General features: G+C 45.4%; 1 long non-coding RNA gene across 1 annotated transcript; it reads right to left on the bottom strand.

The window, feature by feature from the left end:
* Positions 1 to 12,446: 12,446 nt before the first annotated feature.
* LOC102153659 lies at positions 12,447 to 15,934 on the bottom strand. The gene is made up of 6 exons (XR_005373371.1): positions 15,252 to 15,934; positions 14,749 to 14,830; positions 14,190 to 14,242; positions 13,871 to 13,979; positions 13,399 to 13,567; positions 12,447 to 13,233 (listed from the first exon to the last, which is right to left on the bottom strand). It is a non-coding gene; the product is annotated as an uncharacterized LOC102153659 (long non-coding RNA).
* Between the last annotated feature and the right edge of the window lie 273 nt (positions 15,935 to 16,207).

Below are 16,207 nucleotides of genomic sequence, written 5' to 3'. Positions count from 1 at the left end.
ACATACCAGCCTTTTAAATAAAGACAGGATCAGGGGCAGGGTGGCTTCAATTTATCCTGGAATCTGCCTCAGGAGGAAGACTCGGCAGCATAGATCCTTGAAGGACACACTCCCTCGAGTGCTCGTGGGAACCTTAGGGCTAGATGGGGCCTGGAGTATACATCGAAAAGGCTCCTAGATGATTCTGACATTTGGTGTTCCCTGCCCAGTCCCACCTACCCCACCACCCCAATACAGAGGAAAAGAAAAAATTCAGCATGTTTTGGAGAAAACAGCTCCCAAATAGTTAACTTTGACTTCCTGGAGGTCACAGCTAGTTGGCAAATGAATTCCTGGTGAAATGCCTGGTTGCTCCAGAGCCAGAAAAGGATGCGTGTGGGAGCTGGATGCCCTGGGTGTCCCATTCCAGGGTGGTTCTGCCTTAGGGGCCCCTTGGCTCAGCTTCGAGGTGCCCCTTTAGGACACCAAGCCTGCATATCCGTGGCCGGAGCTTTTGGACAGTTTACTGACCTTCCAGCCCCAGGCTGGTTTTGCAATGTGCTTCAGACCTAACCTCTCAGCACCTGGCCGCCCTTTGCCAACTCTCCTGGGAAGCCACGGATGGGATGGCAGCAGACAAGTTCGTGCAGCAACAGCTGAGGTTTGGGTCTCGCCATTAGCAATGCAAATGCAGGGGAGTGTCAGCTGATTTATTAAATGGAGCCCTTGGCACATCCTCATGCCCTACTGGGGTTCATCTGTCATCCCCTCGTCAGCCCTGGAGCTGGTGGATGGGCTGCATGTGCTAACCCAGCTCCATTAATATTGTCTCAGGGCTCCAGATTTATGGAGGCTTCTTTCTTCATGTTTGGATCCCAGTGATTAGAGTCAGGAGATCCTGTCACTGGCCCTGTAGGCTCCCACCCTCTCTCTGCAGGTTTTCTTTACCAGGGAGGAGACAAAATTCATTTCCTTCTTTCTCAGCCTCCAGGATCTGGCCCCGCCTGCCTCTCAGTGCATGGCCAGCCCCTCTGGCTACACTGCTCTCCCACCCCGGGCCTCCTTGCTGACATATCTTTCCCCTTCCCACCCCAAGCACCCGGCCTCTTGGCGTTGCTCAGTGGATCTCAACTGGGGGTGATTCGGCCCCGTGGGAGACATCTGGCAATGTCTGGGGACACTTGGATTGTCACAGCTGGGCAGTTGTGGTGCTATGATTGGCATCTAGTGGGGAGAGGGCAAGGCTGCTGCTACAGATGGTAGAGTGCCCGGGACAGCCTCCCCCCACTACCGAGACTAAGAATGAACTGGCCCCAAAAGTCAATAGTACTGAGGTTGACAAACCCTGCCCGGGTTCACCTGACCCAGCAGCTGCGGCTCAAACATCACTTCCTCCCCAAGGGATGCCGCTTCTGATGGAAAGTTCCTGCCATCCTCACCCCTCAACCACTACAGCAGAGGCCTACCAGATGATGCCATCTTCAGGGCATGCCCCTTCTTTCTTTAGAGTACTTATCTTAGTTGTTATTATTTTTCTGTGCTCTTGTTTATGTTTATCCCCGTGCTCTAAGCTGCACAAGGTCAAGGACATTGTTCCCAATCACCTTAATATCCCCCGATCAGAGCAAGTTGCTTGGTGCATAGGAAGTCCTATTGGATCTATTGATGAATCGATGGATACGTCCTACTTCTCTACTCCCCATGGAGGGCTCACCAGGTTCAAGGGGGCACTGGGATCTGCTGGGCTGAAATAGTCCAGAAAGGGCTCCACCGGTGTATAATGCCAGAAGCTGGGGGTGGGGGGCAAGGGGATGAAGGGTTCTGATTAAGCCTCTCCCTCCTACCCATTTCCCTCCCCCCATGCCTCCCCTCCATCCTCCTCACCCTCCCCTTCTCCCCTTTCCCATCCTTACCTATCTCTCTTCCCTCTCTCTTTCCCTCTCCTCGCCCTCTTTCTCTCCCTCTATCCCTCCCCATAAACAAATGCTTGGTGAGCGCTTACTGAATACCAAGGACAATTAGGTCTCAAGTATACAGCAATGAACAGGACGGACACAGAGCTCGACTTCACTGACTGTCCGTCTTTTGAGAAGACAGTCATGAAAGGAGTTATCATGACATGGTAAATGTCACCAGGGGAAGGGAATGGGGCTGTGAGCGGCAAGGCCAGGGGATCTGGAGCAGGACAGGGAACAAGCAAAACTGATTTGATTTGGACTGCTGGTATGATTAAATTTTAGTTAACACAAGTGGTTAAGAGTTGAAGTTTGGAGCCTGGCTGACTGGGTTCAGATACCAGTTCTACTGCTCACCATGTGAACTTGAGCAAGTGACTTAATTTGCCTCGTTCCTGTTTCTTCATCTATAAACTAAGAACAATATGACACTTACTTCATGGGATTATTGTGAGGATTAAATGAACTAATGCATGTAAAGTGCTTAGGACAGTGTCAGACAGAGTAAGCCCTCAACAGATGTTGCTCCATATCATTGACCTGCATGTCTCTCCCCCCCCCCCCCCCCCGGCAACCCCCGCCCTGCCCCAGGGAAACAGAGGACTTTGGCTTTTGAAACTATTGTGGAACACCTTGTATCAGTTAAGACTGGGCTTGGCTGTGAGTGACAAAAGACCCAAAGTAAGAGGTACAAGTTTGTTTCCCTTTTGAGGTATGCATTGCCAGCTACGGTGGCAACTTCACGGTCTTCAAAGGCCAAGAATTCTTCTAGATTATTGCTCTCTTATCTTCAACATGAAGATCCTACCTCATAGCCCCAGTAGGGCTGCTCTAGCCCCCACCATCACATCTGTATTCCCAGACAGTTGGAAGGAGGAGGGAGGACACACCCTCCCCCTTAAAGAACATTTCATGGAAGTTGCATGCTTGCTTCTGCATCCATTGTTTGGGCCAGAACTTAGTCTCATGGTCAAGCTTAGCGTCAAGGGAGGCTGGGAAACTAAATATCTTTAGTCAATATAGCTGCATGTTCAGCTGAAATGTGGAGGGGAGTCTATTGCTTAGGAGGAAGGAAAGAAGGAAATATCTCCTCTAAGAGGACAGTTAGCCATCTCTACCAATTGCCCTGACTTTGCTCGAAACATTGGAAGGGCAGGAAGGCACAGCCCGTTCATTGCTCAACATAGTTCACTTACAACTAATGGTGAATCCAGAAGGACATATAGAGCTGCTTTCTCCTTTGTCTGCAACTGCCCTGTGGTCCCTCAGAGTCCTCCTTTAGACTGAAATCTGGGAATGGATTCTGACTGAACCACCTGTTGAAGGGCTTCTCTCCTGGTCCTTTAGGGGACCCTGTCTTCTGGGCAGCCTCTTCAACATCCAGCCCCCATGAGTCCTGATCCCCTTAAACCCTTCTAGTCTCTTCCTCATTCCCACCTTTTCCCTTCCTTGGCCTTAAAGTCTGGTTGTTCAACCACTCTTTTCCATTAGGTTTTTAGTGTTGTGGTCATTTGCTCTTAGGATGAGAAGCCTTAGGATGGCCATGCTCCAGACAGGACAGGGTGAGGGAAACTGGACCCCAGAGGCCAGCCTCTGGCAGAGTTCCTCAGACATGGATGCGCCAGCTGCGTGAAAGCTGCTTCCTTCAGCCACTCCTGTTGTCCTGCAAGGGCATCTCGGGTCTTTCCACCTAAGGTACTTTGGACAAAGGCCCCCTGTCATTAGCCTGCCCTGGTGTGTGCCTGCCCTAGAGGGCATGATGGGTTCTCAGCTATGTCCCAGGGCAGGTTCCCCACTGCCCCCTTCAGGGACCACTAAGGATTGCAGCTTAGAATTGAACGTTCAGCTCTATGGAATCCCCAGGGTCAATCGACTTTGTTCCTTATCAAGGCCCAGACAACAGCCTAGCCCTGCCGACTCTTGTGTGACCTTTTATACTCAGAAAGTTTGAGTAACTCCTGGAAGGGGAGAGATCTTGAAAGTCATGGAGCCCGGACTAGAAATCCGTTCTGATTCCAAGACTTTGTTCTTTGTGCTCTAAGAGTTGCCTCTCACTTAAATGTCTATGATTAGTCAATGGTTGGGGCAAGGGGAGTAGACAATCAACAAAATTAATGGAACCAATGTTTACTGAGCCTCTACTAAGTGCTAGGCCCTGGGGACGCAAAGATGAACAAGATTTAGCCCTTGAAGAAATACCAGATCAGGGCAGCCCGGCTGGCTCAGGGGTTTAGTGCCACCTTCAGCCCAGGGCTTGATCCTAGAGACCTGGGATTGAGTCCCACATCGGGCTCCCCACATGGAGCCTGCTTCTCCCTCTGCCTGTGTCTCTGCCTCTCTCTCTCTCTCTCTGTGTCTCTCATGAATAAATAAATAAAATCTTAAAAAAAAAGAAAAGAAACATCAGCTCAGCCAGGGCGATGGTCACAGGGGCAAATTATTTTGAGTCCTGTCCATTAAAAAAGCACATTTTCTGGCTACCCAGCATAGGATATTATGGATCCCCTGCAGCAAAATTCACACTTTGCTGGGCATTCAAGGGTGGGAGGGTAGAAAGAATCACAGGAGGTGGCCTGGAGGGCAGAGTTTCTGAGCTTGGTCTTAAAGAGTGAATTTGATGTAAGTGGTAAAGTGGAAAAGGCATTCCGGACAGAGGACACAGCATATGCAAAGGGCAGGAGGTAGGGCCAAAGTAACATTCCAAGCAGATACTCTATAGGTACCGGCTACGGAGTAGCATTCTAATACACACTCAGCAAACATTTTTCACCAAGTTACTGTGGTCTCTGTCTATAGTGCCTGAAAAAAAACAAAAAAACTTTCCAGTCACTCAGCCACTTTGTTGATCACATTTCTTGACTTATTTCACCTGCCTTGGGCTGGCATCTACTCCTACCTCTTCTCCTCGCTCTCTAGTTCTTTATGGAGAATGTGCCTTCTCACCAGGAGACACTTTTGTCATGTTCCTTGCACTCCATCTTGCTTGAATTCATTGAAAGCCAAAAGCAAAAAAATAAAAAATAAAAAAATAAAAAAAAGCGAAAAGCATGTTGTTCTGCTGCTTAAGGTTCTGCTGAGATGTGGGGAGGATGAAAGCTGCCATCTTGAATGAGTGAGGTCTTTGCAGGGTCTTTGACCTACTAACAGAAGACTGAGCCCATCTGCATCCTCTATCCTTCCCAAACATGGTTTCCAGGCAGCTCTGGTGTCAGCTCAGCCTGTTAAGACAGCTTTTCCCCTTGTTGGCTCAGATTCCAGTGGGGGTGGTTGTGTGGGTCTTCAATTCCTCCAGCCACACGTTGTTGTGGCCTCTCCACACCTACGTTGGGTCCCAACCTCTCCAGTTCCCCTTTTCAACTTACTCCAGGCTCCTTCTTCCTTCCTCCTGCCAACCTCTAGTCCCCACAGGCTTTGTAACCTATGCTCAGAAAACCACATCTCACAGGCTTTAGTCAGAGGCAAGGATTTCTAAGGGTGGAGTTTTATTTTTTATTTTTATTATATTTACTGATATTTAGATTTTATTTGTTTGAGAGAGAGCAGATGCAGGCGGGGCAGAGGGAGAAGGAGAAGCAGGCTCCCTGCTGAGCAGGCATGCTGAGGGAGCTTGATTCCAGGACCCTGAGATGCTGAGCCAAAGGCAGATACTTAACTGAGCCACCCAGATACCCCTAGTTCGTTTTTTTTTTTTTTTTTTTTAAGATTTATTTATTTATTTTAGAGAGAGAAAAGAAGTGAGTGCATATATGTATGAGCAGGAGGAAGGGCAAAAGGAGAGGGAGGGGGAGAGAAGAATACTTCTGCCTTCAGCTCGGGTCATGATCCTGTGGTCTGGGGATGGAGTCCCACATCGGGCTCCCTGCGAGGAGCCTCCTTCTCCCTCTGCCTGTGTCTCTGCCTCACTCTGTGTATCTCATGAATAAATAAATAAAATCTTAAGAAAAAAAGAAGAAGAAACTATTATTATAGCACTTCTTGGCAGTTTATAGGCCGCCCGTGGGCTGCTCTTGCTCACACATGGTTCATTTAGCAAAGAGTGAATGCCTACTACGTGTCACATGCTATGCTCAGCCCTGAGCACCCAGAAATGAACCAAACAAGGTGACCATCATTGAGACCACGTGATCACCATGTATGACAATGTCCAGAACAGGCTTCTTTGATCAGTGGCTAAACTGTTTATGTGGAGCAACACCCCTACTCTGGGCATAAGCATGTCAGAAAAAACTAGCCATTAGCCATCCCTCTGTCTATGAGCTGGCTTCCTCCTCAGAGTTTCTAAAGCATTTTCTTTAGGTAATGGTCTGCCTCTGCGAAGCATCCAAAATAAAGTCAGTTGCATAGAACCACTAGCTCCTGCATTCTTGGACATCTCTAAGAATTGTCTCAGAGCTCAGGAAAATGCAGGACTCCCATTTAGGTAGAAGAACCCCTCATCCAACCGAATGTGTGTTCATGTGACATGACTATGACAAATATATTTTTAAATTGTTCTTATATTTTATAATTATAAATTCATATATGCTTATTATAGAGAGTTTCAATAATACAGAAGACAATAAAGAAAAGTATATGAAGGGTTTATGTTAATAGTTAATGGTTTAGTGTAACATTCTCAGAGTGTGACCCCCTGGGGGTCCCTGAGACTCTTTTAGGGGGTCCACAGAGTCTGAATTCTTTTAATAATAATTCCAAACCATTATTTGTTTGGTTCATGGCTTGCTCTTTCATGAGTGTAGAGCCGAGTTTTCCAGAAGGTACAGGACACATGATCACACCATTGTTCTAACAGCTCATGTGCTTGTGCACACCTGTGCTTTTCCATCTTTTACTTCTAATTTTGAATATAATAACCCTCTCTAACTATAACTCACAAAACTTGTCTGTGATCCTCAATAATTTCCAAGAACATAAAGGAAGCCAGAGAGCAAAATGTTTATGGTTTAACTCTTTACTTTTTCCAGTCTTTGACCTATGAATATGGCTAATCAAAAAACTGGCACCACATTGTAGGTAGACAACTACTTTTTCAATTGGCTAATATATTATATGTAAATATTTATATAATACATTAACATATCCTTATATTGTATCTCCTAAACAATAATAATAGCACTTCTGTGAGCCAGTCCCTGTTCTAAGTACTGCACATAGCAACCCTTTGAGATAGGAACTATGACAATTTCCATTTTAAGAAAATTAATTAATGTTAATTAATTCACCCAGAGTTATAACGTTAGGGAAAGACAGAATTGGAATTGGAATCCACGCCTAGGTAATCATAAAGCACAGTATTTCATCGTCTAAATGTTGTAGCATTAAATCCTCATTTTATATTTTTTTAACATTTAAGATTTCAATTTTTCACTAGCATAAAATAATGCTAGAGGAGTATCCCTGAACACATAGCTTTTTGGGGATCACTGATTATTTCCTTGTAATCAATTCTTGGAAGTGAGGTTATTAGGTTGGGAGAGGTATCAATTTTTTCAGTTTTGATGCATATTGACAAATTATGTTCCCAAAAGTCTATACCCATTCCCAGGTCCACCACAAATACCTGAAGACTGTTTTTCTCACTTCATCCTCAGTAGCATTTTTGCAAACGTGATAAGCAGAGGAGAGAGCCCCTTGCTTTAATCTCAAGGGATGCTGAACATCGTTTAAAAATCTTTTTTTGGCAGATTTAAATTTATTCTAGTATAAATCGGTCACTTTTTATGATCTGTTTTTATCAAATGAGATGAACCTGATTTTTATTCACACATTCCTGAGCTTATGCCCCAAAGTGAGTGTTGCCAACATCAGAATTATCACTTAAAGACTTAATCTAATAAGAATACCACTTGATAACAAATATCCAGGACTCCTTTATGGGCCTTGCATGCGAAGTAGGAAATAGACTCTAAAGATGGGGACCTAGAAGTGAATATCTCACTGACTCAATGACAGCAAAGATCCTCCCTGGCAGTAGGTGGGAGTACTGAGACTCTCTGGCACACTATAGCATACAATGGCTAAGAATTCCACTTGTGGTGAACTGGGGGCTGCATTAGTCAGTGCCGTGTCTCTGGCATTGGAGAGGTATGGAGCAAAGAGCAAATCCAAGACTGTAGAATTGGAGGACTGGTGCTAAGTGCCATTGATTCCCTGAAGAGAGGAAATGCAAAGATTAAATATAAGTCAGCAATTTAAAGCTGAGAGCCTTTTTGGTGACGCTTAGAGACCTCATCTTCTGCAGCCAGAGGCAGGTGGAGCTGAAGAGGAAGAACAGAACTTTACTGTGAGGAGAACAGAACTTCAAAGCAGGACTGAATTCAGAGTTTAGGCAAATGTCTATGCCAAAGACAAAACGATGATAGGAAAAGAGTAGGAGCCTAAGATTTGGAATACAGACATCTGGGAACATGCACTTGACAACCTTGACCTCCCCCCTTGGCCTACATAAATGGCTGCACTTCCCCTTGTCAGAAGATAGATAGATTCCCCTTCCTTTTTTTTTTTTTTTTTTTTTTTTGAAGGTAATAGCCTCAAATGAAGCTAGTGCCTTATAAGGTAATATGGGCCCTTCTTAAGATCATCTACCACCTGGCCACCTGCCTTATAATTAGGGTCAAATCTCAGCATAACACTATGGGGAAAGTGACAAGCCTGCAAAGAGAGGAGAGGAATTATATGCCAAAGAGGGTTCAAGAACTGGTTACTGTGTACCATCAAGGATTGTGTGGGCATGCCTAAGAGTGGGTCATGAAGATGCTAGGAGGTGGGAGCACAAGAGGATATTTGTCAAAATGGAATGAAGGGCTTCAGGAGATGTGTTTGATAGATGGCTGTGGCCATTGTTAGTATCTTAGAATGAGGTGCCAGTACTATTGAGAAGCTCCGTAGAGGCTGCTCTCTTTCAGCTGGGGATGATAATAGAAGAAGCTTTTCCAGAACCAGTCTCCCTAGTATCAATGATAATAACGACATCCCAGAAAAGCGGGGGCCAGATGGTAACACTTCACTATCAGAAGCCAGGGTGAATGTAGTTCCTGCAATGGGCAGCAACGTCAGAATGGCATCCAGGGAGGTCGACCTGAAGTCATCTGTGAAGGTGGCTTATAGGTCATGTTGTCCCAGGGTTTCTTACCCAGGACCAGACCTCAGTCAATTCTCAGATCCAGATCCCACTGTAAAAGGGTTTGGGTCTTCGTGTGACAAGATATGGAAGCATCATAGCAAGTATGTACTGTAGCGATTCTCCAAAAAGACCTGTAGGTCTTTACACAGGTAGTTAGTTATACACCAAGGAACGGGAAATATCCAGTTCTTTCAAGTGTGTTGGATACAAGTTCAGAAGTGGTCCTGATACTAGAGAACCCAAAGTGTCATCAGGACCCTTTTCAGAGAAGAGGCTTATGCAAGGCAGGTAATACACGAGCCCCAACCCAGGTTTGTCTCATAGTTGATAAACCGAGCCCATGAGTCCATCCAGTGGTCTTTTTCCCAGCTCCCAAATGTATCAATGGGAAGAATATTCTCAGCAATTTGCAGAATATTTATACTCATTCTATGACCTACAGAGTAAAAGCAATTGTAGTAGGAAAGGCCATGTGTCAGTCTCCCAAACTACACCTTTCGCTGAATTTAGCATACCCACTCTACCTCGTAGGAGGAACGACATATTACTACCATCCTTGAAGACATAATGGATGTAGGGGTGGTAGCCCCCATTATATCCTCATTTAATTTATCAATCTGGCCCCAGAAAAACGGAATCATGAGGTATAACTAGGTACTGCTGAAAACTTAACTGAGTAATACCCATCAACTTCAGCTGTTTTTCACTAGAGCAGATTGACACATCCTCATGTGTATGGTATTCAGCTATTTCCTGGCAAATATGTGGTTTAAATACCCATCAGAAGAGAGGATCGGAAGCAACGGACGTGCATATGTTACAAGCAACAATATACATACATTCACAGTTTTACCTTAAGACCACATCCATTCCACCCCCCCTCCAGTCCCAATGTCGTCCAAAGGGATGTAGACCATCTGATAATTATGCAGAACATCACCTTTGTCCACTATATTGACATCATATTAATCAAACCTGATGAGAGATGACAAATTCTCTGGATAACTTTGCAAATATACATATATGAATACACACACACACACACACACACACATACACACATATATATGTACTTTAAGAATTCAGGGACTTGCCACATTGGTGAAGGTTTTAGGGATCCGATGATTTGGATATAATATCAGATCCATACTGGATTATCTTATCTAACGGAAAGGTCAAGTGTTTGTGCTTTGTAACTTACACAACAAAGAAAAGGGCATAGTGCTTGCTGGACCTCTTTGGGTTTAGGAGGTAATATATTCCACACTGGAATACTGGGCCCTTTACTGGGTGACACGGAAGGATCCTGTGGGGATTGAGTGAACGAGATATTTATGTTATAGATAGAACACATAATGTACAGAGGACTAAGCATGGGTGGCTCAGTCAGTTAGGTGTCTGCTTTCGGCTCAGATCATGATCCTAGGGTTCCAGGATTGAGCCCCACATCAGGCTCCCTGCTCAGTGGGGAGTCTGTTCTCCCTCTGTCCCTCCCCCTGCTCATGTTTTCTCTCACTCTCTCTACCTCTCAAATAAATAAAAATCTTAGAAAAAAAAGAACCTATAACATAAATCAGTAAGTCCCTAATACTATAGTTCCCATCGCAGGCTCTTCTGAGGAACATGAGGTGAAGCAGCTTCTTCCAAAGAGACCAAGTTGTCTAGGGCCAGAAGAGAACACCTAGGTCTTGGTTCTATAGATTGTCTCCTGATTGAATGGTCTAGGCGTGTTTTCTGTCTCTCTAGGCCTTCGTGCTCTCATCCGTAATATGTGGGGTTTGTGTTAGCTCAGCATGTTTTCAGCTTCTGCCATCAGATAACAGACAGATAAGATTTACACGCAGGACACACTCCCATGGGTGTATCCCTTGGCACCAGTAAGAGAGGCTATGGGTTCTGGGCAATTCCCAGCAGGCTGGCTGTAACTCCACCTCCTCTTCTCACTCAAAAAAAGAATACTGGAATGCAATGCAGTAAAAGGGGGTAATATAGTAGCGATAACCTTGACACTGTTCTAGTTCGTTTTTTGAAACATCATTCACAATCTGTAATGCTATCACGTGTTTTAAAAACTACTCTTAACAAACCTCACAATGTCTTGACGACATGGTTCAGAACTCATGGCTTCATATGCTCTTGAAGATTACTTTCCACCTCCAAATTTTTTAATTCTGAGAGTGGGTCTTCCAAAAAAGGAACTCCAAAACCTTTCTAAAATATCAAATGTTACTGTGATTCTTGAAAAGAGCACTCCTTTGTGCCCATAAGTTTGAATAGGAGTTGAATGTGTATTCGATACAGCATCACTGATCTTGATCCCTATGTATGGAGCCACTCACCCCATATTACTGATTGCCTACACCTGTGCTATTTCTAAGATTTTTTTTTTTTAGAACGATGAGTTGGGAGGAATTGATTAAAATGTACTGCCCTTTCTTTATGTTAGTGTTTCCAAAAGTGCAGGTTAATGAAAAAAAAAAAGGGATTCTGTAGCCAGAGAATTATAGGTCAGGTGAGGCTCATCAAGTTCCTTTACCACAGACCTTCTCTAATCCATTAATCTACTCTGTTGATACGCCTTGTGAATCTCCAGGAGAGAAATTTGGTCTGCAGTGTTTTCCAAAGATTTTGAACATGGAACCCTACAGAACAAATATTTCCAGGAACATACCTTGAAAAAGTCTGCCTCACAGCAATATGAGGTTCAAAGTTTCCTGATAACTTGAGATGATACTGCAATGATGCTATGTACACTGGCTCATCCACCACCAACAGAATTGTGGTCCTGAGTGGTAGAGCTGTCTACTGAATGTGCTCCAGTCCCTTCCCAGTCCCTTCTTTCCCCATCTATAGCCCAGATTCCATGAAAGCCAAGTGTGGCCCCATGCTGGAAAGTGTGTTGCTACCCTTCTCAGGCACCGACAGACTTTTGTGGGGTAGTGGACCAGTGGTCAAGACATCCAGTCCTGGACCTTGCTCTGGCCCCCAGTAGAAAGGTGGCCAGGGGTGGGACACCAAGAATTAATGAGATAGAATAATTAAAATACTAGCAGTTGTGTTTGTGAAATGAGCTGACGTGTTGTTTTTAATGTTGTTTAGAGTCGTAGTTTTAAAAATAAAATAAATGGCCTGTCACACTTCCAGGCACATAGTCTATGAGCTTCTCAAGAACATGAACCTGGAAAGTACTATTGTGAATGGTCTCACTTACTGAGTACTCCATGTCTGATCTAGGCTAAATATCTTACATCCCGATCGTGTTCGTATGCTACCCCCCCAGAGAGGCCTTTCCTGACTGTGCTATCTCAGCCCTTGTCACTCTCCATGCCCTAACCAGGCTCTGTGCTTTATAGAATTTATCACAACCAACGTTATATTATTTTTCTGTTTACTGTTTATTTCCCCAACCAGAATTTAAGCTCCACGAGGACAGAAGTCTGGGTTTGTTTTGTATTTTTTTGTTTTCTCTGCTGTTTCCTTAGTACCTAGAATAGTGCTTGGAACAATATAGGCCCTCAATAAAGTATTTATGTAAGGAATACATAAATGAATGATCTCGTGGAATTCTAACCACAACCCTATGAGCTAAGTCCTATTATTAGCTCCATTTGATAATCGAGGAGACCGGGTCATGGAGATTAAGTCACTTGCTGAGAGGACATAGTAAGTGGTAGAGCCTGTATTCAGATCTAGATATGACTGACTCATCTTTAGCCACCAGGCTATGCAGCCTTTTCATGCACGCTGTGTTGCTTCTCAGCAGGTCATATCTGGCCTCTGTGGGTACTCATTAGAATGCAGATTATTGGGGTTCACTCTGATGTATTGACATGAGCGGAGGGAGGGCTGGAGGAGAAGAAGGGGTAAGGAAAGGCAGAGAAGAGAATCGTGTCTGTCTCAGACACCAGTCCCCGCATGGACCGGGCTGATCCGGTGGGAGTCCAGTCTGAAGTCTTCCAGAGAGAAGGGATGCAGGAGAAGCCGAAGGAGCTGTCTTCACAGGGGGCTCCGTAAGTCCTGGGATACTCTAAGGCCCAGGTGAAAAGCCAGCACCAGGTTGGCCCCTTTCGGGTTAGCAGCTCCGGAAGCAGCAAGGGACAGCCGGAGCCCAGACACCAGGACTGTCACAGAGATCATGGAGGGGATCTTGGGAACTGGATGTCATCAACACAGAGGCTGGAACAGAAAACAAATGCCCACGGCACATCAGCCAGGGGTTTCCAGAACAGCTGGGGAGGGGGTCAGAACTTGCTAGGCTCTGCGGTCCCCGTTTAATCAAGCGTGGGCAAGTGCTAGCTATCGACATGCGGATCATTACTCTTCCAGTGATTCCATTAGTACCTTCCAATATTATTTTTCTTCTTCCAAGATTTCTGTTTTCCTTCGTCTGGTTGGGCCTGGGTGGTTCTGCTCCCTAAAGTCAAGCTGGCCTCCTGCTACGCAATCCCCCCGATGGTAACCAGAGGACAAGGTGGAAGTGCAACGTTGATCTTCTCCTCCCTGGGACTACCTGCAAGTCTCCGGTGGTTTTAAACAGAAGACAAAAAAAGTCTGGAATCAAAACACTACATGGAAGGATTCGGAGTCCGCTCTGGAGTCCCACCTCTTGGCATCACATCCTCATGGACATGGGTGAGCTCCAGAGAGAGAAAGGAGGCTTTTGTCCCCCCCTTGGTCCAGACCCAAAGCCACCTTGCTGTGCCTACATCCTGCAGTGTCACAGGATTCGAGTGAAGCTGCCCTGAGTTTCCAGCAGCTGAGCTTGCTCTTGAGCCACCCCCCCGCCCCCCCAACTACAGAGCTGTTAACTCACCGCTCCTTTGTTTACACGTTAGCTAGATGAAGTACACCTACTCAGATTGTGAAACACCATTCATTGTTTTTGGCGAGTTGCTCTCTAGGTGTAGTCAAGAAGTCTTATTCTGGGGGGTTCAAAAGTGTTTCATAGCCATGTCAGCTCCATAGTTATGGCCCTAAGTAAAACCCTTGACCGGAGAAACGAGTTAAAACTCCCTATAGGTGAGGTAAGTAATTAAGCAAGGGACTGCATTTTATTGTGTAAATTATACTCCATTTACTGTAAAGCTGAGCTTCCAATAACCTTTATAAAGTCCTCACAGGTAATGACTTACCATGAATTGTGAGTTCCAGGGCTGCAGAACAGAACACGTTGGTCCTTTAAATGCTATTGGGAAAGAGAAACTAGATTAAAACGAAAAAAAAAAAAAAAAAAAAGCCCTTTTCCCAGTCTCCAGCGATTGAAGGCTTTGGCATGGGTTCCAGGGTTCAATCTTGGTTTTCCCCCCAAATCTCCCCAGGACGGGGTTATGCAAATCTTAGGTGTAGCAAGAGTTGGGCATGAAATCAAAGGGCTGTTTGGGAATGCCCGTAGCGTACGGGCCAGTTGCTGGGGTACTGTCCCCTCTCCTGGACGGTTCTGCGTCTCCCTTCCCTGGACACAAGAGGCAGGTGACCACTGCTCTCAGGCCCACGAGATTGCACGACTCCGCGAGTGAATGTTGCCCCCTCGAGTTGTGCAAAACACCAATCCTTACTCCTGTACCGCGGGGCGGTTCATTTAACTGCCTGCCAAACATGATGTTCACGTCTGGCTGGATCGTCCCTTCTGGCATTCTTTTCCCACCACCTGGATCAGGTTAAGTGATGTCTTTCACCTCTGTCTGTTTTTACCTTTGCCTGCTCTTCGTTCAAAGATAAGATCTTTCAGCCAGTCCCCAGGGGTGTGATAGGTGACATCTGGCACCAGGGGGACCTGAGAATGAAAGAGAAAAGGTTCTAAGGCAGGTGTCAAAGAAGCTGGGACATTCGTGCCAGAAGAACTGGCTCGTGACAGAAAACAGTAGTTTTGATCCTGGATCTTGTATCTGGGGCTGAGTGTTAATAGACTTTGAGCTGAGGGTCCCCCCCCAGGGGGTTCAGCGGTTGAGCGTCTGCCTTTGGCTCAGGTCGTGATCCTGGGGTCCTGGGATCGAATCCCACGTCGGGCTCCCTCTGCCTGTGTCTCTGCTTCTCTCTCTGTGTCTCTCATGAATAAATAAATAAAATATTTTAAAAAACAGACTTTGAGCTGTTTTTTAAATGAGGGCCTACATCTGGTGACCTTTCACAGATTTCGAGAAGGACAATGTCTCCCCTCCAGCCACACCTCCTGATTGAACTAAGCATTCACTTACAAAAACAGCTGGTTCCCCGAGGAAGGCTGTATCCAACTAATCCTCCACAGAAATACTTGGTTTCAACAGAGAAAATAAGCTTGCCCTGTTCAGCATAAAGCTGGATCGCACTTGCCCCCGGGGCCTGGAGCGAGCAGGGTGGCTCTGCCCATTAGGCACTACGGGCCTTAGCACCTGGGCTCGCAGCGAGAACATTTGCAGAACCAATTAAAATACCTGCGACCCGGGGAAAAAGAGGAAGAAAGAAAGAAAGAAATGTTATGCTTCCAAACTCTGGAAGTTGTGAAATCAGAATCTTAAAATGTTGACTGGCATCGCTGCAAATTACAGCATCTGTCAACTTCATCAATTATGAAAGTTAATACTCATAAGGATCTCATTACAATGAAAAACAACGTGCGGATTGGATTTTCCGACCTAAAATTTCTCCTTCTGTACCCAACGATTGCTGAGAAGTTGTAACGAGTGTGAATCAAAGAAGTTACCCGTCGGAAATAATTTTGAAAGCCAAATTAGAAAGAGCCTTTCAAATGTTTTTGCCTCCAAATTGGGACTGTTGTGGGTATATGTTAATATGTTTGATAAGAGCTGCCTAGGACTTCCAAGGCTCAAAGGGCCCCATGTGAGGGTCATTTCCCCTTCCTAGGATACTTTTGAATTGTATCTACAATCCGTATTTTTCCACTGACTTAAATCTTTACAGGAAACGTTCCCAAGGACGTCGCTTGGTTCTACTCCACTTATCTCCTTGAATGTTCCCACAGCAATCTCTCGTGGAAGGACTTTGTTGAGCAAAGCATGGCATCTGGCCCTTTCTTTCAAGATCTTCAAGGTCTGGGAAGGAAGATAGACAGGAAAGAAGATAAATTGGAGCACAGCTGCCTTCTGCAGGTTTACTGTCTGTTGCTTAGAGGCACTGGGTTCAATAGGTTTTTATTTATTTAGTAAGCATTTTC

This window comes from Canis lupus, chromosome 18 (genome assembly GCF_011100685.1).
Source record: "Canis lupus familiaris isolate Mischka breed German Shepherd chromosome 18, alternate assembly UU_Cfam_GSD_1.0, whole genome shotgun sequence".
Classification (NCBI taxonomy): domain Eukaryota; kingdom Metazoa; phylum Chordata; class Mammalia; order Carnivora; family Canidae; genus Canis; species Canis lupus.
Note: the sequence above shows the minus strand (reverse complement) of the source record. Positions and strands in the feature narration are given on the sequence as shown.